This window comes from Salmo trutta, chromosome 3, assembly GCF_901001165.1.
Source record: "Salmo trutta chromosome 3, fSalTru1.1, whole genome shotgun sequence".
In the NCBI taxonomy this organism is placed as follows: Eukaryota; Metazoa; Chordata; class Actinopteri; order Salmoniformes; family Salmonidae; genus Salmo; species Salmo trutta.
In genome coordinates, this window is record NC_042959.1 from 67,287,460 (window position 1) to 67,313,130 (window position 25,671).

The 25,671-nt window shown below is 48.1% G+C and overlaps 1 pseudogene; it reads right to left on the reverse strand.

Moving 5' to 3' along the window:
- Window positions 1-1,075: 1,075 nt before the first annotated feature.
- LOC115185031 (CCR4-NOT transcription complex subunit 10-like) lies at window positions 1,076-25,453 on the reverse strand (annotated as a pseudogene).
- Between the last annotated feature and the right edge of the window lie 218 nt (window positions 25,454-25,671).

A 25,671-nucleotide genomic window follows, 5' to 3' on the forward strand; every position in this document is an offset into this window, starting at 1 on the left:
GGAATGAGTGACACCCCTGCCCTATAGAGGGCACTACTTTTGACTAGAGTCCTATCAAAAGTTGTGCATTATATAGGGACTAGGGTGCGTTTTGGGACTCAGGAAGAAGCATTCTGAAGGATGTTAGCGACTGTTAACCTGCCATCTGCTTCTCGTCTATATTTACATTTTAGTCATTTAGCAGACGCTTTTATCCAGAGCGACTTACAGTAGTGAATGCAATACATTTTTATTCCTGTGCTGGCCCCCTTAGGGAAACGAACCCACAACCCTGGCGTTGCAAACACCATGCTCTACCAACTGAGCTACAGGGAAGGCTGTAGCTATATGGACTTAACATTTCCTATGCAGTTTGGGATTTCAATAAAATGGGATTCTTGTATCCAACATCCATTTCCTGATCTGTCTTTTTTTGAATCCACTATTATTCAGGCACAGTAGAAAAGCGGTGTGTCCGCATACCAAGAGGGGAGGGCAGTGATCAGGCAAGGCCATTTGTTTTTTATTAGTGAGAGTATTCTCATGGCTTAGTCTGTCAGCAGTGAAGGGTCGGCTTTAGAAAGTAACACCCCAGTCTCCTTTATCTCATCACCTGATTTACTTTAGGTACATTACAATGGGTGGTCCAGGTATGACATGGCCCATGTGGGGGGAGGGGGCCTTCCTCTCTTGTTCTCCATTGTTCAAGTAAGAAGGTGCAAATGACAGAGAGCACCATCAGACCAACTCCTTGAAATTTGCATTTGTCTAAAACTTTACTGTTACGTTTGTGTACATTACCTATATTTATACATAGTTTTAACAGGAAAAGATCAATAGCACCCTATTCCAAAAACAATGGGCCCTGGTCAATCAAGTGTTGTACTATGTACCAATACCAGGTTTTAGTTGTGTGTGTGTGTGGTCCTTGTGCCCTCCTCTAAAAGGACAGACAGCCAGCTCTTAACCCCTCCCCCCACACAAAGCATTAAACGCATTCCTCCTCTGACATGACAGCAGCACAACTCCACCTTCTCCCTCAACGGTCTGAGAACTATTACAGACCCACCAGCCATATAAAATGCAAGTCAGCTTATTTTCTGTAAATAAAATTTATTTTATACAGGTATTTCATTTGCCCCAAGCAAAAGTCGGCCAGTATATATAACGGATGTTGCTGTCACAAATGGAAAGTTAAAACTCTCAGAGAACAGAGAAATCATGTCAGATCTGCCCCAAAGACACTGCAGGTGATAGCCACTGAATAAAGGCTCCCGTCCCAAATGGAACCCAGTTCCTTATATAGGGCACTACTTTTATTAGGGCCCCATAGGGCTCTGGTCAAAAGAGTGCACTTACATAGAGGATAAGGTGTAATTTGGGCCGCATCCGAGGCGGGTCCATACTGTAAACGCACCCTTCATCCACCCAACAGGAGACCTCTGCATTTCATACCAAGACCTGACCTGGAGGGGCTCTGAGGGGTTCAGTTTCCCCTAGGTACAGATCTAGGATCAGCTTCCTCTCCACCAATGTTAAGCTTAACCATTAGTGGGAGGAAATGCAAAGCTGAGCCAAGATCAGCATCTAGGGACAAACTTCACCCTACAACCGGCACTGAGTTGGGGTCAGCTTGCCTTAAATAAATAATACACTGAGGTGAAGTGATGAGAGGTGGACAGGTGCGTGTTGATGTGCAATGGGGCAAGGAGGGTTAGGGGAACCAAGGGTTGAGGGCTCATTTGCGTTGGACTGTTGTGAACGGTGAGGGCATCTGGATGGGTGGTTGGACAGGCTGGAAGGAGGAGGGAACGGGCTTCTTTCGTGTGTCTGGAGAGGGCGTCTGGAGCACTGAGGGGAGGAGCTGGTTACGTTTGATGATCTGCAGGGCGAGCTGCGTGTTCCCTGAGAGGGGGGGGTGGGGTGGAGAAACAAAAAGAGAGGCCGAGGGAAACAGTGAGATCATACACAGCCTTAGTAAGGTCCTGACCCCTGACCTTTCTACACAGGACAGAGGTTGACTGACAGCAGTAATCTGTCATCACTGCCTTTGTGCCAGACTGTGGCCTTCGGCATTCTAACCTGGAGAATTCTAGAACTGGAATGTCAAGAGTTGATTGACATCAACCCCAAAACTTCCTTGGAACCCCCTCCAACCTCATACTATGCTAGAAAACAATAGTCAAGAAGAATCTATCAAAGACAACTATCATAAGGGCCAGATTGGGAAACCTGAGGGCCCCACGTCACAAACCTTGCAGGTGGGAATGAGAACCCAGAGAGATGTAGCTGACTCACCGTTCTGCAGCTCCAGGTAGACAGCCAGTAAGATGGCTTCAGGAGGAATCTCCTTGGTGTTCACCATGGAGGCGGCCTGGGAGAGAGGAACAGGTTCACAAACATCTAAACAGTCATGTTTGGGACAATAACACATCTGAATGGTTTCAAGAGATAAGTATGTACTGTAGCTGTGTGTGTGTGCGTATGAACCGTACCTGAATGCAGGCACTTGCGGGCCTTCTCGTACTCACTCCTCAGACAGTAGGCCACTGCCCAGGTTGAACAGCATTATGGCCCGGGCTGAGCTCACTGTGCTGGGGTAACACAGAGGAGTCTGCTTCCCTGCTGTACCAACACACAACACACAAAACACCCTGTCAACAGAGGAGTCTGCTTCCCTGCTGTACCAACATACAAAACACCCTGTCAACAGAGGAGTCTGCTTCCCTGCTGTACCAAAACACCCTGTCAACAGAGGAGTCTGCTTCCCTGCTGTACCAACACACCCTGTCAACAGGAGGTCTGCTTCCCTTCTCTACCAACACACCCTGTCAACAGAGGATCTGCTTCCCTGCTGTACCAACACACCCTGTCAACAGAGGAGTCTGCTTCCCTGCTGTAACAACACACCCTGTCAAAAGAGGAGTCTGCTTCCCTGCTGTACCAACACACAAAACACCCTGTCAACAGAGGAGTCTGCTCCCTGCTGTACCAACACACAACACACCCTGTCAACAGAGGAGTCTGCTTCCCTGTTGTACCAACACACAACACACCCTGTCAAAAGAGGAGTCTGCTTCCCTGCTGTACCAACACACAAAACACCCTGTCAACAGAAGAGTCTGCTTCCCTGCTGTACCAACACACAAAACAACCCTGTCAACAGAGGAGTCTGCTTCCCTGTTGTACCAAAACACCCTGTCAACAGAGGAGTCTGCTTCCCTGTTGTACCAAAACACCCTGTCAACAGAGGAGTCTGCATCCCTGCTGTACCAACACACCCTGTCAACAGAGGAGTCTGCTTCCCTGCTGTATGAACACACCCTGTCAACAGAGGAGTCTGCTTCCCTGCTATACCAACACACAAAACACACATGTCAACAGAGGAGTCTGCGTCCCTGCTGTACCACACACAAAACCAAAACACCCTGTCAACAGAGAGGTCTGCTTCCCTGCTGTACCAACACCCTGTCAACAGAGGAGGTCTGCTTCCCTGCTGTACCAACACACCCTTTCAACAGTGGAGTCCTGCTTCCCTGCTGTAGCCAACACACCCTGTCAACAGAGGAGTCTGCTTCCCTGCTGTAACAACACAACCCTGTCAACAGAGGAGTCTGCTTCCCTGCTGTACCAACACATCCCTGTCAACAGAGAGTCTGCTTCCTGCTGTACCAACACACCCTGTCAACAGAGGAGTCTGCTTCCCTGCTGTACCAACACACCCTGTCACAGAGGAGTCGGCTTCCCTGCTGTACAAACACACAACACACCCTGTCAACAGAAGAGTCTGCTTCCCTGCTGTACCAACACACAAACACCCTGTCAACAGAGGAGTCTGCTTCCCTGTTGTACCAAAACACCCTGTCAACAGAGGAGTCTGCTTCCCTGTTGTACCAAAACAACCCTGTCAACAGAGGAGTCTGCTTCCCTGGCTGTACAAACACACAACACACCCTGTCAACAGAGGAGTCTTCTTCCCTGCTGGATCAACAAACAAAACACCCCTGTCAACAGAGGAGTCTGCTTCCCTTCTGTACCGAACACACCCTGTCAACAGAGGAGTCTGCTTCCCTGCTGTACCAACACACAAAACAACCTGTCAACAGAGGAGTCTGCTTCCCTTCTGTACCGAACACACCCTGTCAACAGAGGAGTCTGCTTCCCTGCTGTACGAACACACCCTGTCAACAGAGGAGTCTGCTTCCCTGCTATACCAACACACAAAACACCCTGTCAACAGAGGAGTCTGCTTCCCTGCTGTACCAACCACAAAAACACAAAACACCCTGTCAACAGAGAGGTCTGCTTCCCTGCTGTACCAACACCCTGTCAACAGAGGAGTCTGCTTCCCTTCTGTACCAACACACCCTGTCAACAGAGGAGTCTGCTTCCCTGCTGTACAAACACACAACACAACCCTGTCAACAGAGGAGTCTGCTTCCCTTCTGTACCAACACACAACACACCCTGTCAAACAGAGGAGTCTGCTTCCTGCTGTACCAACACACAAAAACACAAACACCCTGTCAACAGAGGAGTCTGCTTCCCTTCTCTACCAACACACCCTGTCAACAGAGGAGTCTGCTTCCCTGCTGTACCAACACACCCTGTCAACAGAGGAGTCTGCTTCCCTGCTGTAACAACCAACACCTGTCAACAGAGGAGTCTGCTTCCCTGCTGTAACCAACACACCCTGTCAACAGAGGAGTCTGCTTCCCTGCTGTACAAACACACAACACACCCTGTCAACAGAGGAGTCTGCTTCCCTGCTGTACCAACACACCTGTCAACAGAGTAGTCTGCTTCCCTTCTGTACCAACACACCCTGTCAACAGAGGAGTCTGCTTCCCTGCTGTACCAACACACAACACGCCCTGTCAGAGGAGTCTGCTTCCCTGCTTGTACCAACACACAACCACCCTGTCAGAGGAGTCTGCGTTCCCTGCATGTACCAACACCCTGTCAACAGAGGAGTCTGCTTCCCTGATGTAACAACACACCCTGTCAACAGAGGAGTCTTCTATCCCTGCTGTACCAACACACCCGGTCAACAGAGGAGTCGGCTTCCCTGCTGTACAACACACCCTGTCAAAAGGGAGTCTGCTTCCCTTGCTGTACAACACACCCTGTCAACAGAGGAGTCTGCTTCCCTGCTGTACCAACACACCCTGTCAAAAGAGGAGTCTGCTTCCCTGCTGTAACAACACACCCTGTCAACAGAGGGGAGTCTGCTTCCTGGCTGTACCAACACACCCTGTCACAGAGGAGTCGGCTTCCCTTCTGTACCAACCCACAACACCCATGTCAACAGAGGAGTCTGCTTCCCTGCTGTACCAACACACAAAAACACCCTGTCAACAGAGGAGTCCTGCTTCCCTCTGTACCACACACCCTGTCAACAGAGGAGTGTGCTTCCCTTCTGTACCAACACACAACACACCTGTCAACAGAGGAGTCTGCTTCCCTGCTGTACCAAACACACCGTCAACAGAGGAGTCTGCTTCCCTGCTGTACCAACACACCCTGTCAACAGAGGAGTCTGCTTCCCTGCTGTACAACCACACCCTGTCAACAGAGGAGTCTCTTCCCTGCTGTAACAACACACCCTGTCCAACAGAGGAGTCTGCTTCCCTGCTGTAACAACACACCCTGTCAACAGAGGAGTCTGCTTCCCTGCTGTACCAACACACCCTGTCAACAGAGGAGTCTGCTTCCCTCTGTACCAACACACAACACACCATGTCAACAGAGGAGTCTGCTTCCCTGCTGTACCAACACACAAAACACCCTGTCAACAGAGGAGTCTGCTTCCCTTCTGTACCAACCACCCTGTCAACAGAGGAGTGTGCTTCCCTTCTGTACCAACACACAACACACCCTGTCAACAAGGAGTCTGCTGCTTCCCTGCTGTACCAACCACCCTGTCAACAGAGGAGTCTGCTTCCCTTCTGTACCAACACACAACACCCATGTCAACAGAGGAGTCTGCTTCCCTGCTGTAACAACACACCCTGTCAACAGAGGAGTCTGCTTCCCTTCTGTACCAACACCACCCTGTCAACAGAGGAGTGTGCTTCCCTTCTGTACCAACACACAACACACCCCTGTCAACAGAGGAGTCTGCTTCCCTGCTGTACCAACACCCCTGTCAACAGAGGATCTGCTTCCCTGCTGTACCAACACACACCTGTCAACAGAGGAGTCTGCTTCCCTGCTGTACCAACACACCCTGTCAACAGAGGAGTCTGCTTCCCTGCTGTACCAACACACAACACACCCTGTCAACAGAGGAGTCTGCTTCCCTGCTGTACCAACACACCCTGTCAACAGAGGAGTCTGCTTCCCTGCTGTAACAACACACCCTGTCAACAGAGGAGTCTGCTTCCCTGCTGTACCAACACACAACACACCCTGTCAACAGAGGAGTCTGCTTCCCTGCTGTACCAACACACAAAACACCCTGTCAACAGAGGAGTCTGCTTCCCTGCTGTACCAACACACAACACACCCTGTCAACAGAGGAGTCTGCTTCCCTGCTGTACCAACACACAACACACCCTGTCAACAGAGGAGTCTGCTTCCCTGCTGTACCAACACACAACACACCCTGTCAACAGAGGAGTCTGCTTCCCTTCTGTACCAACACACCCTGTCAACAGAGGAGTGTGCTTCCCTGCTGTACCAACACACAACACACCCTGTCAACAGAGGAGTCTGCTTCCCTTCTGTACCAACACACAAAACACCCTGTCAACAGAGGAGTGTGCTTCCCTGCTGTACCAACACACCCTGTCAACAGAGGAGTGTGCTTCCCTGCTGTACCAACACACCCTGTCAACAGAGGTGTGTGCTTCCCTGCTGTACCAACACACCCTGTCAACAGAGGAGTCTGCTTCCCTGCTGTACCAACACACCCTGTCAACAGAGGAGTCTGCTTCCCTGCTGTACCAACACACCCTGTCAACAGAGGAGTCTGCTTCCCTGCTGTACCAACACACAACACACCCTGTCAACAGAGGAGTCTGCTTCCCTGCTGTACCAACACACCCTGTCAACAGAGGAGTCGCTTCCCTGCTGTACCAACACACCCTGTCAACAGAGGAGTCTGCTTCCCTGCTGTACCAACACACACAACACCCTGTCAACAGAGGAGTCTGCTTCCCTGCTGTACCAACACACACACCCTGTCAACAGAGGAGTCTGCTTCCCTGCTGTACCAACACACAACACACCCTGTCAACAGAGGAGTCTGCTTCCCTGCTGTACCAACACACCCTGTCAACAGAGGAGTCTGCTTCCCTGCTGTACCAACACACCCTGTCAACAGAGGAGTCTGCTTCCCTGCTGTACCAACACACAACACACACCTGTCAACAGGGAGTCTGCTTCCCTTCTGTACCAACACAACAACACCCCTGTCAACAGGGAGTCTGCTTCCCTGCTGTACCAACACACCCTGTCAACAGAGGAGTCTGCTTCCCTGCTGTACCAACACACCCTGTCAACAGAGGAGTCTGCTTCCCTGCTGTACCAACACACAGCACAACCTGTCAACACATGATCACTGGATGTCACCTCACACACAGATGGGGAGTCTCTACTGAGACTGCAGGGAGTGTGTTAGGTGTGTGTGTGTATACACTCACATGACTCGACAGGCTCCAGATCCCCTTTATCTGGCCCTGTGAACACAAACACACTATCAAACAGTGTCCAGTCATCATGTGACTCAGACATCAAACCATCATGTGGTTAAATGATAGGTCCATTTCAGTTAGGGGCAGAATACTGGTTGGGGTGCATCAATTGGAGCGAGAGAGGTGGGTGTGAGGACTAACCTTGGTCCTGCTCGCTGGACAACACCCCCATGGAGACATCAGTGATGTTCCTGGGTTGAGGTGACCGATGGCCTCTGAGATCCGGTCCAGGGATATGAGGGCCTCTGCAGCATACAGGTGGCCCAGGAAACCTGGAACAGAGAGACAGAGGATGTACCAGTCAGACAGAATTCGATGCACCATTGACTCACTAGTACTGGGGCTTGTCATGGGGATGTGAACATAGTTCATCGTATATACTGTTAACAAAAAATTATATACCGTAAAACTTACATTAACAGCCCGAGCGTTAAATCACTCAAACACACTTAGAGACAGGCTTTCTATCTGAGCCCCGGCGTCTTGATCTTAATGAGCACAGCTTTTGCATTGTTAATTGTTTAATTCCAGCATTCATTTTAATCAATTCCTGCACGAATGTGTTTATCAGTTATACACGGTCAGGTTTATTTGTCTTAGTATGCCTCCATAAAAATGTACTAGTCTCCTTATGACTGTGCATTTTCAGCAGTTCTTATTTTTGCCACTAGAGGGTGATCGGAACCGTAATTCTGTAACTCCCAAAGTTGTGTGTTTTTGTGCTGGCCAGTCTAGCTAGGCATTATTATGTTAGCCGTTTTCTTCCTGACGATAAAACTGATGATGCCATAATGATTTTTTTATGTCACAAATCAAACCTCAAACAATGAATGGTAATCTGGTAAACAGTTCATTTTCTGAAATGTCTGCTGTTGCCCGGCTATTAAATGGGACTGGTGGCTATTTTGATAATGAGTTTTACAGTATGTACAGGTGCGACCAAATATACTGGCACCCACTGCACTTTCCTTAAATAAATTTCCCCTATCTCAAATAAATTTGACAACCTTTTTCTTCATACTTTGTTATTGATTTTTCAACATTGCAGAACCAATTTTAGGTTTGTAAACTTAAAGCCAAGATAAATTTACAATTTTAATTTAGAAAATAAAGACAAATGATTGAGCAACCCTGAGCTGTAACTTGCACAGCCTTTAGCCAAGATAACTGCAGACAAACACTTCTTGTAGCCATCAATGAACTTGCTGCAACCTTTCTACGACAATTTGTCCCCCTTTTCAGCAGCACCAGCCTCTAATTCTTTAATGTTTGCCCTCCACCAACAGCTGTTTCAGATCTCACCATAGGTTATGGATGTACAAGGGTGTGGTGAGCAAAAGTTTATATTTCAACTTCTTTTAGAAGAAATACATTAACCCTCCACATTCTGGGGGTGAGGCGGACAGCAGGATACCCCCCTAGTCTGTCATTAACCCTCCATATTCTGGGGTGAGGAGGACAGCAGGATACCCCCCAGTCTGTCATTAACCCGCCATATTCTGGGGTGAGGAGGACAGCAGGATACCCCCCTAGTCCTGTCATTAACCCTCCACATTCTGGGGTGAGGACAGGCAGGATACACCCCTAGTCTGTCATTAACCCTCCACATTCTGGGGGTGAGGAGGACAAGCAGGATACCCCCCCTAGTCTGTCATTAACCCGCCACATTCTGGGGTGAGGAGGACAGCAGGATACCCCCCTAGGTCTGTCATTAACCCTCCACATTCTGGGGTGAGGAGGACAGCAGGATACCCCCCCAGTCTGTCATTAACCCTCCACATTCTGGGGTGAGGAGGACAGCAGGATACCCCCCTAGGTCTGGCATTAACCCTCCACATTCTGGGGTGAGGAGGACAGCAGGATACCCCCCCTAGTCTGTCATTAACCCTCCACATTCTGGGGTGAGGACAGCAGGATACACCCCTAGTCTGTCATTAACCCTCCACATTCTGGGGTGAGGAGGACAGCAGGATACCCCCCTAGTCTGTCATTTAACCCCTCCACATTCTGGGGTTAGGAGGACAGCAGGATACCCCCCTAGTCTGTCATTAACCCTCCACATTCTGGGGTGAGGAGGACAGCAGGATACACCCCTAGCTGTCATTAACCCCTCCACATTCTGGGGTGAGGAGGACAGCAGAAACACCCATAGTCTGTCATTAACCCCTCCACATTCTGGGGTGAGGAGGACAGCAGGATACCCCCCTAGGTCCTGTCATTAACCCTCCACATTCTGGGGTGAGGAGGACAGCAGGATACACCCCTAGTCTGTCATTAAACCCTCCACATTCTGGGGTGAGGAGAACAGCAGAATACACCCCTAGTCCTGTCATTAACCCTCCACATTCTGGGGTGAGGATGGACAGCAGGATACCCCCCCTAGTCTGTCATTAACCCGCCACATTCTGGGGTGAGGAGGACAGCAGGATACACCCCTAGTCTGTCATTAACCCTCCACATTCTGGGGTGAGGAGGACAGCAGGATACCCCCCTAGTCTGTCATTAACCCTCCACATTCTGGGGTTGAGGAGGACAGCAGGATACACCCCTAGTCTGTCATTAACCCTCCACATTCTGGGGTGAGGAAGGACAGTCAGTGCAGTCCAAGGAAGGAGGAGGGACTGATGGGGAAGTCTGTGGTCATGAAGTCATGAAGCAGTCTGAAGAGTCAAGAGGTCTGCTAGAGCCACATTACCATTACCCAGACGGTGAGTCATTAAGTGCCGTAAGCTTCGGGGGAGGGGGGGGTAAGTCATATGAGGGTTAATGAAGTGATAACAAGAGGCTGCAATGGATAGCAGAAGGAGGGGGAAGAGGAAGAAACAGAAAGAGGTGTTGAGAGGGGAAAGGGGGAGTGAGGATGAAAGGTTAAGGGGATAGAGGAATGAAGTCCATCTGGTGTAAGAGTTTATCTGAGTGGGGAAAGAGATGGAGAGAGGGAGAGAGGGGAGAGAGGGAGAGAGGGAGAGAGAGAGAGAGAGAGAGAGAGGGGGATAGAGGGAAGGATAGAGAGAGAGGGATGGATAGAGGTCTTACTTGAGTGATCCAGACAGCTTGGTCTGGTGAAGGAGCTTCTCTGCATGGTTCAGGGCCATCAGGTTGTCTCCTAACACCAGGGCCACGTAGGCACTGCAGGCCAGGAGGGAACACCTAGAGAGACAACACCACATAGGAGAAACCCGTCAGCACAGACAGGACAACCATAAAAGATCAACACCCAACCCTGCACCTGGGAAACATAGTGGGTTGCATAACATTCAGATGTGGGGGAAATTAATTCTATATTGAAATGAATACTAATTAACAATTCATTCAATTATTTGTGTTAGTTAAAGAAAAGTGCAGGTGGGGAGAGTCTGCACTGTAGTGGTCGTGTCCTCCCAGGCCTCTCACTGGTTGGCAAATCAGAACACTCAGGGATTACCAGGAAATAAACCCAAGAAGTTAACGGGGCAGCTCCTAACACTTTCCCTGTGGGGTCAGCCCTTCATTCAGCACATCCTCCCCAACTCTACCCCTCCTAATGAAAAAGTGGAAGGAAGGAGGGCAAGCTTATCCAATTAGTTCCAGAGAACAGAGACCCAGGAGGACCAGGGCAACAGAGACCAGGAGGACCAGGGCAACAGAGACCCAGGAGGACCAGGGCACACAGAATGGAAAAAAAGAAAGAAGAAAGGGGAGACAGGGTTATTAACTGACTGGGGAGGAGACAGGGTTATTAACTGATGGGGGAGACAGGGTTATTAAACTGACTGGGGAGACAGGGTTATTAACTGACTGGGGGGAGACAGGGTTATTAACTGAACGGGGGGGGAAGACAGGGTTATTAAACTGGACTGGGGGAGAAGACAGGGTTATTAACTGACTGGGGAGAACAGGGAGGGGAGAGAGGGTTATAACTGACTGGGGGAGACCAGGGAGGGGAGAGAGGGTTATTAACTGACTGGGGGAGACAGGAAGGGGAGACAGGGTTATTAACTGACTGGGGAGACAGGGAGGGGAGAGAGGGTTATTAACTGACTGGGGGAGCAGGGAAGGGGGAGACAGGGTTATTAACTGAACTGGGGAGCAGGGAGGGGAGAGCGAGGGTTATTACACTGACTGGGGGAGAGAGAGGGAGGGGAGACAGGGTTATTAACTGACTGGGAGAGACAGGGAGGGGAGACAGGGTTATTAACTGACTGGGGGAGACAGGGAGGGGAGACAGGGTTATTAACTGACTGGGAGAGACAGGAAGGGGAGACAGGGTTATTAACTGACTGGGGGAGACAGGGAGGGGACAGGGTTATTAACTGACTGGGGGAGACAGGAAGGAGACAGGGTTATTAACTGACTGGGGGAGAGAGGTTATTACGACTGAGGGGGGAGACAGGAAGAGGAGACAGGGTTATTAACTGACTGGGGGAGACAGGGAGGGGAGAGAGGGTTTTAACTGACTGGGGGAGAGAGGGAGGGGAGACAGGGTTATTAACTGACTGGGGGAGACAGGGAGGGGAGACAGGGTTATTAACTGACTGGGGGAAAGGGAGGGGAGACAGGGTTATTAACTGACTGGGGGAGACAGGGAGGGGAGACAGGGTTATTAACTGACTGGGGGAGACAGGAGGGGAGACAGGGTTATTAACTGACTGGGGGACAGGGAGGGGAGACAGGTTATTAACTGACTGGGGGAGACAGGGAGGGGAGACAGGGTTATTAACTGACTGGGGGAGACGGGAGGGGAGACAGGGTTATTAACTGACTGGGGGGACAGGGAGGGAGACAGGGTATTACTGACTGGGGGAGACAGGGAGGGGAGACAGGGTTATTAACTGACTGGGGAGACAGGAGGGGGAGACAGGGTTATTAACTGACTGGGGGAGACAGGGAGGGGAGACAGGGTTATTAACTGACTGGGGGAGACAGGGAGGGGAGACAGGTTATTAACTGACTGGGGAGGACAGGGAGGGGAGACAGGGTTATTAACTGACTGGGGGAGACAGGGAGGGGAGACAGGGTTATTAACTGACTGGGGGAGACAGGGAGGAGACAGGGTTATTAACTGACTGGGGGAGACAGGGAGGGGAGACAGGGTTATTAACTGACTGGGGAGACAGGGAGGGAACAGGGTTATAACTGACTGGGGGAGACAGGGAGGGAGACAGGGTTATTAACTGACTGGGGGAGACAGGAAGGGGAAAGAGGGTTATTAACTGACTGGGGGAGACAGGGAGGGGAGACAGGGTTATTAACTGACTGGGGAGACAGGGGAGGGGAGACAGGGTTATTAACTGACTGGGGAGACAGGGTTATTAACTGACTGGGGGAGACAGGAAGAGGAGACAGGGTTATTAACCTGACTGGGGGAGACGGGAGGGAGACAGGGTTATTAACTGACTGGGGGGGACAGGGAGGGAGAAGGGTTATTCACTGACTGGGGGGACCGACAGGGAGGGGAGACAGGGTTATTAACTGATGGGGGAGGACATGGGAGGGGAGACAGGGTTATTAACTGACCGTGGGGAGACAGGAGGCGGGGAGACAGGGTATTAACTGACTGGGGGAGACAGGGAGGGGGAGACAGGGTTATTAACTGACTGGGGAGACAGGAAGGGGAGAGAGGGTTATTAACTGACTGGGGGACGACAGGGAGGGGAGACAGGGTTATTAACTGACTGGGGGAGACAGGGAGGGAGACAGGGTTATTAACTGACTGGGGGAGACAGGGGTATTAACTGACTGGGGGAGACAGGAAGAGGAGACAGGGTTATTAACAGACTGGGGGAGACAGGAAGAGGAGACAGGGTTATTAACTGACTGGGGGAGACAGGGAGGGAGAGAGGGTTATTAACTGACTGGGGGAGACAGGAAGGGAGACAGGGTTATTAACTGACTGGGAGACAGGGTTATTAACTGACTGGGGGACAGGGAGGGGAGAGAGGGTTATTAACTGACTGGGGGAGCAGGAAGGGGAGACAGGGTTATTACTGGGGGAGACAGGGAGGGGAGACAGGGTTATTAACTGACTGGGGGAGACAGGGTTATTAATGACTGGGGGAGACAGGGAGGGAGAGAGGGTTATTAACTGACTGGGGGAGACAGGGAGGGGAGACAGGTTATTAACGACTGGGGGAGACAGGGAGGGGAGACAGGGTTATTAACTGACTGGGGGAGAGACCGGAGGGGAGACAGGGTTATTAATGACTGGGGGAGACAGGAAGGGGAGACAGGGTTATTAACTGACTGGGGGAGACAGGAAGGGGATGAGAGGTGGTTATTAACTGACTGGGGAGACAGGGAGGGGAGACAGGGTTTATTAACTGACTGGGGGAGACAGGGAGGGGAGACAGGGTTACTTAACTGACTGGGGGAGACAGGAAGGGGAGAGGAGGTTATTAACTGACTGGGGGAGACAGGGAGGGGAGACAGGGTTATTAACTGACTGGGGGAGCACAGGGAGGGGAGACAGGGTATTAATGACTGGGGGAGACGGACGGGAAGGGGAGAGAGGGTTATTAACAGACTGGGGAGACAGGGAGGGGAGGAGCAGGGTTATTAATGACTGGGGAGAGACAGGAAGGGGAGAGAGGGTATTAACTGACTGGGGAGACAGGGAGGGGAGAGAGGGTTATAACTGACTGGGAGCGACAGGAAGGGAGGAGAGGGTTATTAACTGACTGGGGGAGACAGGAAGGGGAGAAGGGTTATTAACTGACTGGGGGAGACAGGGAGGGGAGACAGGGTTATTAACTGACTGGGGGAGACAGGGAGGGGAGAGAGGGTTATTAAACTGACTGGGGGAGAGACAGGGAGGGGAGAGAGCGGTTATTAACTGACTGGGGGAGACAGGAAGGGGGAGAGGGTTATTAACGACTGGGAGAGACAGGAAGGGGAGAGAGGGTTATTACACTGACTGGGGGAGACAGGCGAGGTGGCGAGAGAGGGTTATTAACTGACTGGAGGAGACAGGGTTATTAACTGATGGGGGAGACAGGAGGGGACGAGAGCGAGGTTATTAACTGACTGGGGAGGAGACCCGGAAGGGGAGACAGGGTTATTATACGACTGGGGGAGACCGGTGAGGGAGGCAGAGAGGGTTATTAACTGACTGGGGAGGACAAGGGTTATTAACTGACTTGGGGGAGACAGGGAGGGAGATAGAGGGTTATTAACTGACTGGGGAGTACAGGGAGGGGGCAGACAGGGTTATAACTGACTGGGGGAGCCAGGGAGGGAGACAGGGTTATTAACTGACTGGGGGAGTAAGGTTGAGGGGCGACAGGGTTATTAACTGACGGGAGACAGGAAGGGGAGACCCGGTTATAACTGACTGGGGGAGACAGGAAGGGGAGAGAGGGTTATTAACTGACTGGGGGAGACAGGGAGGGAGAAGAGCCAGGGTTATTAACTGGACTGGGGAGGAACAGGGAGGGGAGACAGGGTATTAACTGACTGGGGGAGACAGGAAGGGGAGAGAGGGTTATTAACTGACTGGGGGAGACAGGGAGGGGAGACAGGGTTATTAACTGACTGGGGAGACAGGGAGGGGAGACAGGGTTATTACCTGACTGGGGGAGACAGGAAGGGGAGAGGGAGAGGGTTATTAACAGACTGGGGGAGACAGGGGGGGAGACAGGGTTATTAAACTGACTGGGGGAGGACAGGGAAGGGGAGAGAGGGTTATTAACTGACTGGGGGGAGACAGGGAGGGGAGAGAGGGTATTAACGACTGGGGGAGACAGGGAGGGGGGAGAGAGGGTTATTAACTGACTGGGGAGGACAGGGCGGGGAGAGAGAGGGTTATTAACTGACTGGGGGAGACAGGGAGGGAGAGAGGGTTATTAACTGACTGGAGAGACAGGAAGGGGAGACAGGCTTATTAACTGACTGGGGGAGACAGGGAGGGGAGAGAGGGTTATTAACTGACTGGGAGAGACAGGAAGGGGAGACAGGGTTATTAACTGACTGGGGGAGACAGGGAGGGGAGAGAGGGTTATTAACTGACTGGGAGAGACAGGAAGGGGAGAGAGGGTTATTAACTGACTGGGGGAGACAGGAAGGGGAGACAGGTTATTAACTGACTGGGGGAGACAGGGAGGGAGCCAGGGTTATTAACTGCATGGGGGGAGACAGGGAGGGGATGAGAGGGTTATTAACTGACTGGGGGGAGACAGGAGGGGAGAGAGGGTATTAACTGACTGGGGGAGGACAGGAAGGGGAGAGAGGGTTATTAACTGACTGGGAGAGACAGGAAGGGGAGACAGGGTTATTAACTGACTGGGGGAGACAGGAAGGGGAGACAGGGTTATTAACTGACTGGGGGAGACAGGAAGGGGAGACAGGGTTATTAACTGACTGGGGGAGACAGGAAGGGGAGAGAGGGTTATTAACTGACTGGGGGAGACAGGAAGGGGAGACAGGGTTATTAACTGACTGGGGGAGACAGGAAGGGGAGACAGGGTTATTAACTGACTGGGGGAGACAGGGAGGGGAGAGAGGGTTATTAACTGACTGGGGGAGACAGGGAGGGGAGAGAGGGTTATTAACTGACTGGGGGAGACAGGAAGGGGAGAGAGGGTTATTAACTGACTGGGGGAGACAGGGAGGGGAGAGAGGGTTATTAACAGACTGGGGGAGACAGGAAGGGGGAGAGAGGGTTATTAACTGACTGGGGGAGACAGGGAGGGGAGGAGGAGGGTTATTAACTGACTGGGGGAGACAGGAAGGGGAGAGAGGGTTATTAACTGACTGGGGGAGACAGGGAGGGAGACAGAAAGGAAGAGAGGTCTCTCTTACCTGAGGTTTTCAACCTCCTGTTTCCTCAGAGGTGAAGACGGTGCTGCAGAAAGGAACTTGTCTCCTTCTTGACCCTTCCCACTATCAAACCAACGATAAGGAAGTGGGGGAAATGGACAGAAACATACTCCCTGTAAAGTTCTTCTATAAGAGGACATGGAGAGCTGAATCCTTGTTAATAGTCTATAACCTTAATAACCACAGTGCGCTACAAAAATTGATTTGGAAGATTTGACAAGGCATGTTTTAGCAACAAGCCAATCTCAGGGTGAGATGAGACACTGACCTGCAGGCGTCGCTGTTCTCTGAGCCACTCTCTGTGCTGCCTGACTGGCTGGGTGTCTTGGGGCCGTTCTCTGCCTTGTTCTCCTGCTGCTGGTGATCAGGGAGGAGGACCAGGCCGTTCCTCAGACAGATCGCTGCAAACTCCATACTGGCCACCGGAATGGCTGCAGACTGCCCATCACTACACACACCCACATTTAGGAGAGGAAAGAGTAAACCATGTGGTTAATGGAGATATAGCAATTATCAACATCTTGGGTTGTCTCAGTACCCTCTAATTTCAGCAATCACTACCACGTAAACAAATGTTTTAGTGCCATCTCCTGGACAGTACTGGTTAGGTCCATAGGGAGAGGGAAAAGTGACCTGTAGATTGTGTTCTGGGTGGACTGTGATGCCAGGATGATCTTGCGATGGTAGCCCTGCCCAACGATGGCCTGAACGATACCTTTTTTACTGGGAAGACCCTTGTTGTCTTGTTCTAAGCTCTGGAAAAATAACAAAATGCTACATTTGAATGTTGGTAAGTTTTATTTCACGGTAAGAAAACAAGTGAGCGTGTGTTTGTGAGTGTGTGTGTTTTTATCACAACTCACACCCTTGTTGGCAGCGATGCAGCACTCAGCCAACCGTAACCAGAGGCCAGGGTTAGAGTGGTACACCTGCACAGCATCCATCAGACAGTCGAAGGCTGCCAGGGGCCGGCCGATGTGCAGCAGCTGGATCCCACAGTTATACAGCAGCTCATAACGCTTGTTGGCTAGCAGCGCACACATGGGGATGCCCGAGAACTGCTTAGCTGGAAGGACAGAGAGACAACAGAGCTAGTCGGCGTACAACAGAGCTAGTCGGCGTACAACAGAGCTCGTCGGCGTACAACAGAGCTCGTCGGCGTACAACAGAGCTAGTCGGCGTACAACAGAGCTAGTCGGCGTACAATGATGGGAGAAACATGTAGGATCAGTTTCCCGGACACAGATTAAACTAGTCCTGCACTAATACACACTTTTGATGGAGAATCTGCATTTAACATACTTTTAAGTCCAAGACTAGGCTTAATCTGTGTCCGAGAAACTGTCCTGCGGCTTTGAAAAAAAGTGTTAAACCCAGTTTATGTTGACTCACATTGCCCGTTACCCGTCGCCCCGCCGTCCCCCAGCTGTGCACACGTGTGGTCGTTCTCCTGCAGGGCCTTTTTGAAGTAGAATATGCCTAGGTTGTGTTTCCCCATGGCAAAGTGTATACAACCCAGATTGTTCCAGAACATACAGCGCACACATTCACCTGATGGTAGAAACAAACAAGACAGAACATTTAGTGAAACTTTCATATAGGTCCCCCGTACCCCTTCAAACATTCAACCTCCAGCTGCGTACCCCCTCTAGCACCAGGGTCAGTGCACTTTCAAATGTTGTTTTTTGCCATCATTGTAAGCCTGCCACACACACACATACGCTATATGATACATTTATTAAACATAAGAATGAGTGTGAGTTGTCATCACAGCGCAGCTCGTGGGAAGTGACAAAGAGCTCTTATAGGACCAGGGCACAAATAACATAATAAATCAATAATTTAGCTCTTTATTTAGCTTTCTTACATATAAACTTCATTTGTTAATCGAAAATGGTGAATAACTCACCACAGGTTAATGAGAAGGGTGTGCTTGAAAGGATGCACATAACTCTGCAATGTTGGGTTGTATTGGAGAGTCTGTCTTAAATCATTTTCCACACAAGGTCTGTGCCTGTATTTAGTTTTCATGCTAGTGAGGGCCGAGAATCCACTCTCACATAGGTGCGTGGTTGCAAAGGGCATCAGTGTCTTAACAGCATGATTTTTCAAGGTAAGAAACTGAGTGCAGCCCGATCCAGAAATCTGGCAGTGGCTTCTGATTAAATTTTCACAGAAACGCTTGTTGCAATTTTGATGAAGCTCTCTTGTTCAGATATCAGTAAGTAAACTGGAGGCAGGGCATGAAAGGGATAACGAATCCAGTTGTTTGTGTCATCCACCTCGGGAAAGTACCTGTGTAATTGCGCACCCAACTCACTCAGGTGCTTCGCTATATCACATTCGAAATTGTCCGTAAGCTTGAGTTCATTCGCACAAAAAAAATCATACAATGATGGAAAGACCTGTGTGTTGTCCTTGTTAAAGCAGACAGAGAAGAACTCACACTTCTTAATTAATCAGCCTCAATTTTGTCCCACACATTGACTATAGTTGTGGAGAGTCCCTGTAATCCTAGATTGAGATCATTCAGGCGAGAAAAAACATCACCCAGACTGGCCAGTCGTGTGAGAAACTCGTCATCATGCAAGTGGTCACACAAGTGAAAATGATGGTCAGTAATGAAAACTTTAAGCTTGTCTCTCAACTAAAAAAAAAAAACGTGTCAATACTTTGCCCCTTAATAACCAGCGCACTTCTGTATGTTGTAGTCTTCCCTGTGGCTCAGTTGGTAGAGCATGGTGTTTGCAACGCCAGCATGGTGTGTGCAACGCCAGGGTTGTGGGTTCGATTCCCATGGTGGGCCAGTACAAAAAAAATATATAAAAAAAAATAAAAGGATGAAATGTGTGCATTCACTACTGTAAGTCGCTCTGGATAAGAGCGTCTGCTAAATGACTAAAATGCAAAATGTTGTAAAAGCATTACATGGTCGCTGCCCATATCATTGCATAATGCAGAAAATACACGAGAGTTCAGGGACCTTGATTTAACAAAGTTAACCATTTTCACTGTAGTGTCAAAAACGTCTTTCAAGCTGTCAGGCATTCCTTTGGCAGCAAGAGCCTCTCGGTGGATGCTGCAGTGTAACCAAGTGGCGTCGGGAGCAACTGCTTGCACACATGTTATCACTCCACTATGTCTCCCTGTCATGGCTTTTGCGCCATCAGTACAGATACCAACACATCTTGACCACCAAAGTCCATTTGATGTCACAAAGCTGTCCAGTACTTTAAAAATATCCTCTCATGTTGTCCTGGTTTCCAGAAGAAGATGTCTTCCTTAATTGACCCCCCATAAACGTAACGGACATATACTAGGAGCTGTGCCAGGCCCGCCACGTCTGTTGACTCATGCAGCTGTAACACATATAATTCACTAGCTTGTATAAGCAGTAGTAATTGTTTCAAAACATCTCCTGCCATGTCACTGATGTGCTGTGAAACAGTGTTGTTTGATGAAGATAATGTCTGTATAGTTTTGGGGGCCTTTTCCCCCAGCATTGTCCCAGATATATCCGTGGGAGTAGGAAGAATTAAGTCATCCACAATAGTATGGGGTTTGCCTGTCCTAGCCACTCGGTAGCTCACCATATAAGAAGCTTCTAGCCCCTTCTTATTAATGGTATCTGTTGTTTTTATACATGTCTTACTACTCAAAAGTAGTCTTTATTCTCGCTCAAAAAACTCCTGTGGCTTATTTTTGAAATTGTCATGTTTCGTTTCTAAATGTCTGCACAAGAGTGAAGGTTTCCCGCGAGAGAGTAACGGTTAATGTGATTGGATGTTAATTATTTGACTAGGCTACCTGTATTTGACATTGTGTTGTTATTTCACTGAACACTAGATGGTTTCATTTTATTTCTGTTATTGAAATGATGCTACTCAGACGAGAAAAAGACCCTCACCCAAATGTATAGACCCATTGGAAAAAATAAAAGTACTGTTTACGTTTTTTATTTGGCGTACCCCCGATGGCATTGCGTGTACCCCAGTTTGGGAATACTTGATATAGGTAATACTCAATTGTGCTCTGTCGCTGACAGGACAGTCTGAAACCCTTTTCACACCATCTAGCCAACCTGATCCATAGTCCTGAATCGGATATATACTTTTACATTGTATTTTCCAGCACGGTCCAACAACTATGTTGGATGTATAACCAGGTAAGCAGGGGTCTAAACGTACCTGTTTTGATGGCCCCAGGGTGCTCTGCGATGTTGGAGCTGTTTAAGAGCTTCACTGCTTTGCGGTAGTTTCCTCTCAGGTACTCAAAGTTACTCTTGAGGAAGAGTGAGGAAGCAGACTAGTGGGAGATGAAGGAAAAAACAGGTTGGCATGGAAACATTGACATTCTAGTCATTTAGCAGATGCTCTCATCCAAAATGACTTACAATCAGTGCATTCGACTGAAGCAGGGAAAGGTAGGAAGGGGATGTTTGGGAGAGAGCAGGTTTAGTAAGGCAGTTTAATAACCTGGTTCCAGATCGTTTCGTGCCGTCTTGCCAACTCCTATGGTCATTGTCACGCCGTTGACCATAGGAGTTGGTAAGACAGCACAAACAGACCTGGAACCAGGCTAGTTTAGTCATGGGTTTAGTAATGGGTTTAGCAACGCAAACATCATGACTCACATTCCCTGCTGTGTTCATCACAGACTTGATCTCCCTTTTGCATGCCTTTGATGACTTCATCTGAATGTACGCTCGCACTTTGTACTGTGAACGAGAAGAACAAGAAGTGTGAAACAAAAGCAGCAATACAAAAGCTGCTTTCCCGTCTTCATTTCCGCCACCTCAGGAAAAGGATTGGTGTTACACGTACCTGGTGCATTTTGGATTTTGCCGCTTCGATCATGCCAATGAACTCTGCCTTCTGGTTCCGACCATCTTTGTTGGCGCTGTTGACACTCTGCAATATCAAGATAGACACCAACGTTTGAAAATAACCAAATTCCATTAAGAAACTATAGTCTTCAAATGTCTTCTTATCTTATAGTAAGTGAAGTTTAAAACCATTAGTAAAATAGCCTGCACTCAGATGTAACTAGCGTAACTGCATAACCTCAGTAAGATATTTTTTGGGGGCAGGCAAAAATGACGTGGACATCCAAAGTAGGAGTGTGTTGTGTTTGGTTCTAAAGGCACCTTTACACTGACCCAACATTGACCAACGCTCCAACATTTGCCAACAACCACCAAATCACATCTATCCAATTCTGTGTTTGTTGGTCAATGTTGTGTCAGTGTGTAAGCGCCTGAAGTATATTTTAGTAACCTGTCCTCCAGTAAGCTCCCTGAGATTATCCTGAATGAGGTCTGCTGCCTCCACTACCGGGTCCCTGTGAATGTAGAACTTGCACTGTGCCTGAAATATTACCTGGACATGACAGACAACCTCAATGTAAGTACACACACAGCAGCACATCTTTGCTCTCAACACAAGAACCTTAACTTCTCTAGGGTAGGGGGCAGTATTTTGACGTCCGGATGAAAGGCGTGCCCAAATTAAATTGCCTGCTACTCAGGCTCAGAAGGTAGGATATGCATATTATTAGTAGATTTGGATAGAAAACACTGAAGTTTCTAGAACTCATATGGCAGGCAAAAACCTGAGAAAAATCCTACCAGGAAGTGTGGAAATCTGAGGTTTGTAGTTTTTTCAAGTGGTTGCCTATACAGTGACTTAGGGTTCATTTTGCACTTCCTAAGGCTTCCATTAGATGTCAACAGTCTTTAGAACGTTGTTTCATGCTTCTACTGTGAATATGGAGCAAACAAGAGGGCCTGGAGTCAGATGAGTGAGAATGACATGAGCTCAGAGGTGCACGCTCACATGAGTGTGAGCTGTGTTCCTTTTCTTTTCTGAAGACATTGGAATTGTCCGGTTGGAATATTACTGAAGATTTATGTTAAAAACATCCTGAAGATTGATGCTATACATCGTTTGACATATTTCTACGAACGAAAATAGAACTTCTTTTGACTTTTCGTCGTGACATTATCACGCGCTTCCTGCATTTGGAGTAGGTGACTGAACGCGTGAACAAAAAGGAGGTTTTTGGACATAAATTGACTTTATCGAACAAAACAAACATTTATTGTGGACCTGGATTCCTGGGAGTGCATTCTGTTGAAGATCAACAAAGGTAAGTGAATATTTATAATATTACTTCTGAGTTTTATTGACTCCACAAAATGGCGGGTTTGGTTTCGTGTCTGAACGCTGCACTCAGATTATTGCAAAGTGTGCTTTCGCTGTAAAGTTTTTTTGAAATCTGACACAGCGGTTGCATTAAGGAGAAGTGTATCTATAATTCTTTGAATTACAGTTTAATATTTTATCAACGTTTATGATGAGTATTTCTGTAAATTGATGTGCTCATTCACCGGAAGTTTTGGGAGACAAAACATTTCTGAACATTACACGCCAATGTAAAATGGGGTTTTTGGATATAAATATGAACTTTATCGAGCAAAACATACATGTATTGTGTAACATGAAGTCATATGAGTGCCGTCTGATGAAGATCAAAGGTTAGTGATTAATTTGAGCTGTATTTCTGTTTTTTTGTGACGCCTCTCCTTGCTTGGAAAATGGCTGTGTGGTTTTTCTTGTCAAGGTGATGTCCTAACATAATCTAATGTTATGCTTTCGCCGTAAAGCCTTTTTGAAATCGGACAATGTTGTTGGATTAACAAGAAGTGTATCTTTAAAATGGGATATAATAGTTGTATGTTTGAGAAATTTGAATTATGAGATTTTTGTTGTTTTGAATTTGGTGCCCTGCTATTTCACTGGCTGTTGAATAGTGTGTCCTGCAGGTGGGACGGTCACGTCCCACATACCCCAGAGAGGTTAATATCTCACAACTTTACAGTTGCCAGCAATAATAACAATAACATATCTGCTTAGGAAGAACAGTCATTTCTCTAAGAGGTGGAAAATAACATTCAACATACATGAGCACAGTAAAAAACATCCGAACATCATTGGTCAAAGTCAGAAACATGACACCCGAGAATGGTGCATGCTAGCACACCCCTCTTTAGAGGGACACGTACCTCCCCTTTGCCGTTCTTGTTGTTTCCCTGTACAGACAGTTTCTCCAGCACAGCAAGGAGATGGAGGGCCTTCTCTGGCTGGTACGTTAGCAGGTACAGATCCACCAGCAAGAAGCAGACCGCCAGAGCAAACTTCTCTTCTAGGACAAATAACACCATCAAGCCATGCTAAACTGTTGGGCTGCAAAGGCCAATTCATCAGGAACATTGCCAGTTGCTGTGACTAAGTGTGTGCACGTGACTGTGTGTGTGTGTGTGTGTGTGTACTGTGTAGTCATGCAATACATTTCAATGTTTGTGTTCTCTGACAAATACGAATGTCCATATAAAATACCAAAACCTACCAAACGGCTCCAGAAACTGGTACAGCCTCTCTCCAATAGCAATAGCTTCGGAGTACTGTCTCATGTGGTAGTGAATGATAGCTTGATTGTAGTAGAGCAGACTGTTTTCTACATCATCCAAACCATCAATATCCTCCATTGAAGTGTGAACCTCGATAGACCAAAAAAATGCATGAATGTTAAGGATTAGCCAACTTAATGACTGAACTATTGTGTGCATGTGTGAATATATTGATGAAGAATCAAGACATTTAAAACAGGAATCAACGACACTAGAATATGTTTAACATTTATTTGGCGTGTCATTGAGAGAACTGGATAAAAGGTTTCAACGATAGTCACCTGGTTTTTCATTGCAATAAGAGTCTGCTTCAGGGTGCATGTGGTGGTTTGGCCGCTCTTGTAGAATTCAGCTATTGCTTTATTCAAAGCAATCTTGTAGTCCTCCTTGTTCAACTCTTGCAGCTTCCCAAGGTGTTTCAAAGATTCCTCATAGTTTCCGGCCTGTGAGTAAACAAATTAAAATCAACAAATGTAACAAAAAAACTTGTGAATAGTTGCATCAACAAATGTAAACAAACATTGTAAATCAGATAGGTTTGACAGATGGAGTTGTAGCCAAGTTGGCCAACTCCCTAGGATTGCACAATTTGCAGCAAACAGTTGATGGTAAATAAATGCGACGTTACCGTAAACGCCTCCAACGCATTTGCAGCTATTGCTTTTTCTTGGTCTGAAATCCCAAGGGAAGAAGTGTTATCATGCTTGACTTCGTTTAATTCTGGTTGAATAAAAAAACTAAACAATATACAGCCCATTTAGCTAGCTAATAATGCCAACTGTTTGCTGCCAAGCCATAACAATGTTAAAACAAGTTAGTTAACGTAAGCTAGCTAGGTCCAAATTCTGGTGGGCGTGTGTTGACAGTTAGCATTCATGACACGCTAGTTAAGATTGTTGACATGACAAGTTTGGGAACTTGCTAGCTAGTGCATAGTTAGTCGAGTGTGCCAATGTTGGTCACACGTGACACAATTAACAACTAACTAGCTAGACAACTAAATAGTTGTTTACTGGCATGTTTAGTTAGTGAATATCAATTCATAGCTAGTTAGCTACCAACGCAGCTAGAGCAAGGACACTGGAAGGATAGCTAGCTAGCAACACTGGCGTTTGCTAATATTAGCTAGCAAACAACCGATGGTTGGTTAAATGTAAAGCCCATGTAAATACTAGTGGATTAAAACTAGTGTTTGTACTAGCTAGCTATCCGTATATAGTTAGCAAGACAGAAATAACCTAGTTAGCATACCACTTTAGTTAACACATATTAGCAAGCTAGTCACTCTCCCACCTGTGTTGTTATCTGCCATTTCGGGGATCTCGTGCTTTAATTGTTGGAAATGCCCCAGCCAGAAGGTTTACTAAGAGAAATATTGGGACAAAACGATTCGTTTACTACGTTAGCTAGCCAAGATGATAAATGTAAGTACTCCGCTCGTTCGTAACTAGAACAAGATATCCGAAATCTGACCGCTCTCAAATGCTTTTTTTCAGTGTTCCGCCATTGAAATGACGCTGAAGTAAACAAATCTGAAAGGGCAGTTCGTGACGCAGATGCCTGTCAACACAGATGAATAGTACCATCTACCGGTATGGAGGGATGCAAGAAAAGTGCATCCACCCCAATCCTGGTCCCCAACCCATACATCAAATAATGTGGTCCCTCTCACTGTCAAATAAAATAATCCTGCGTATTAATTTGCATTAACGGGTTATCAGAAGACATACATGA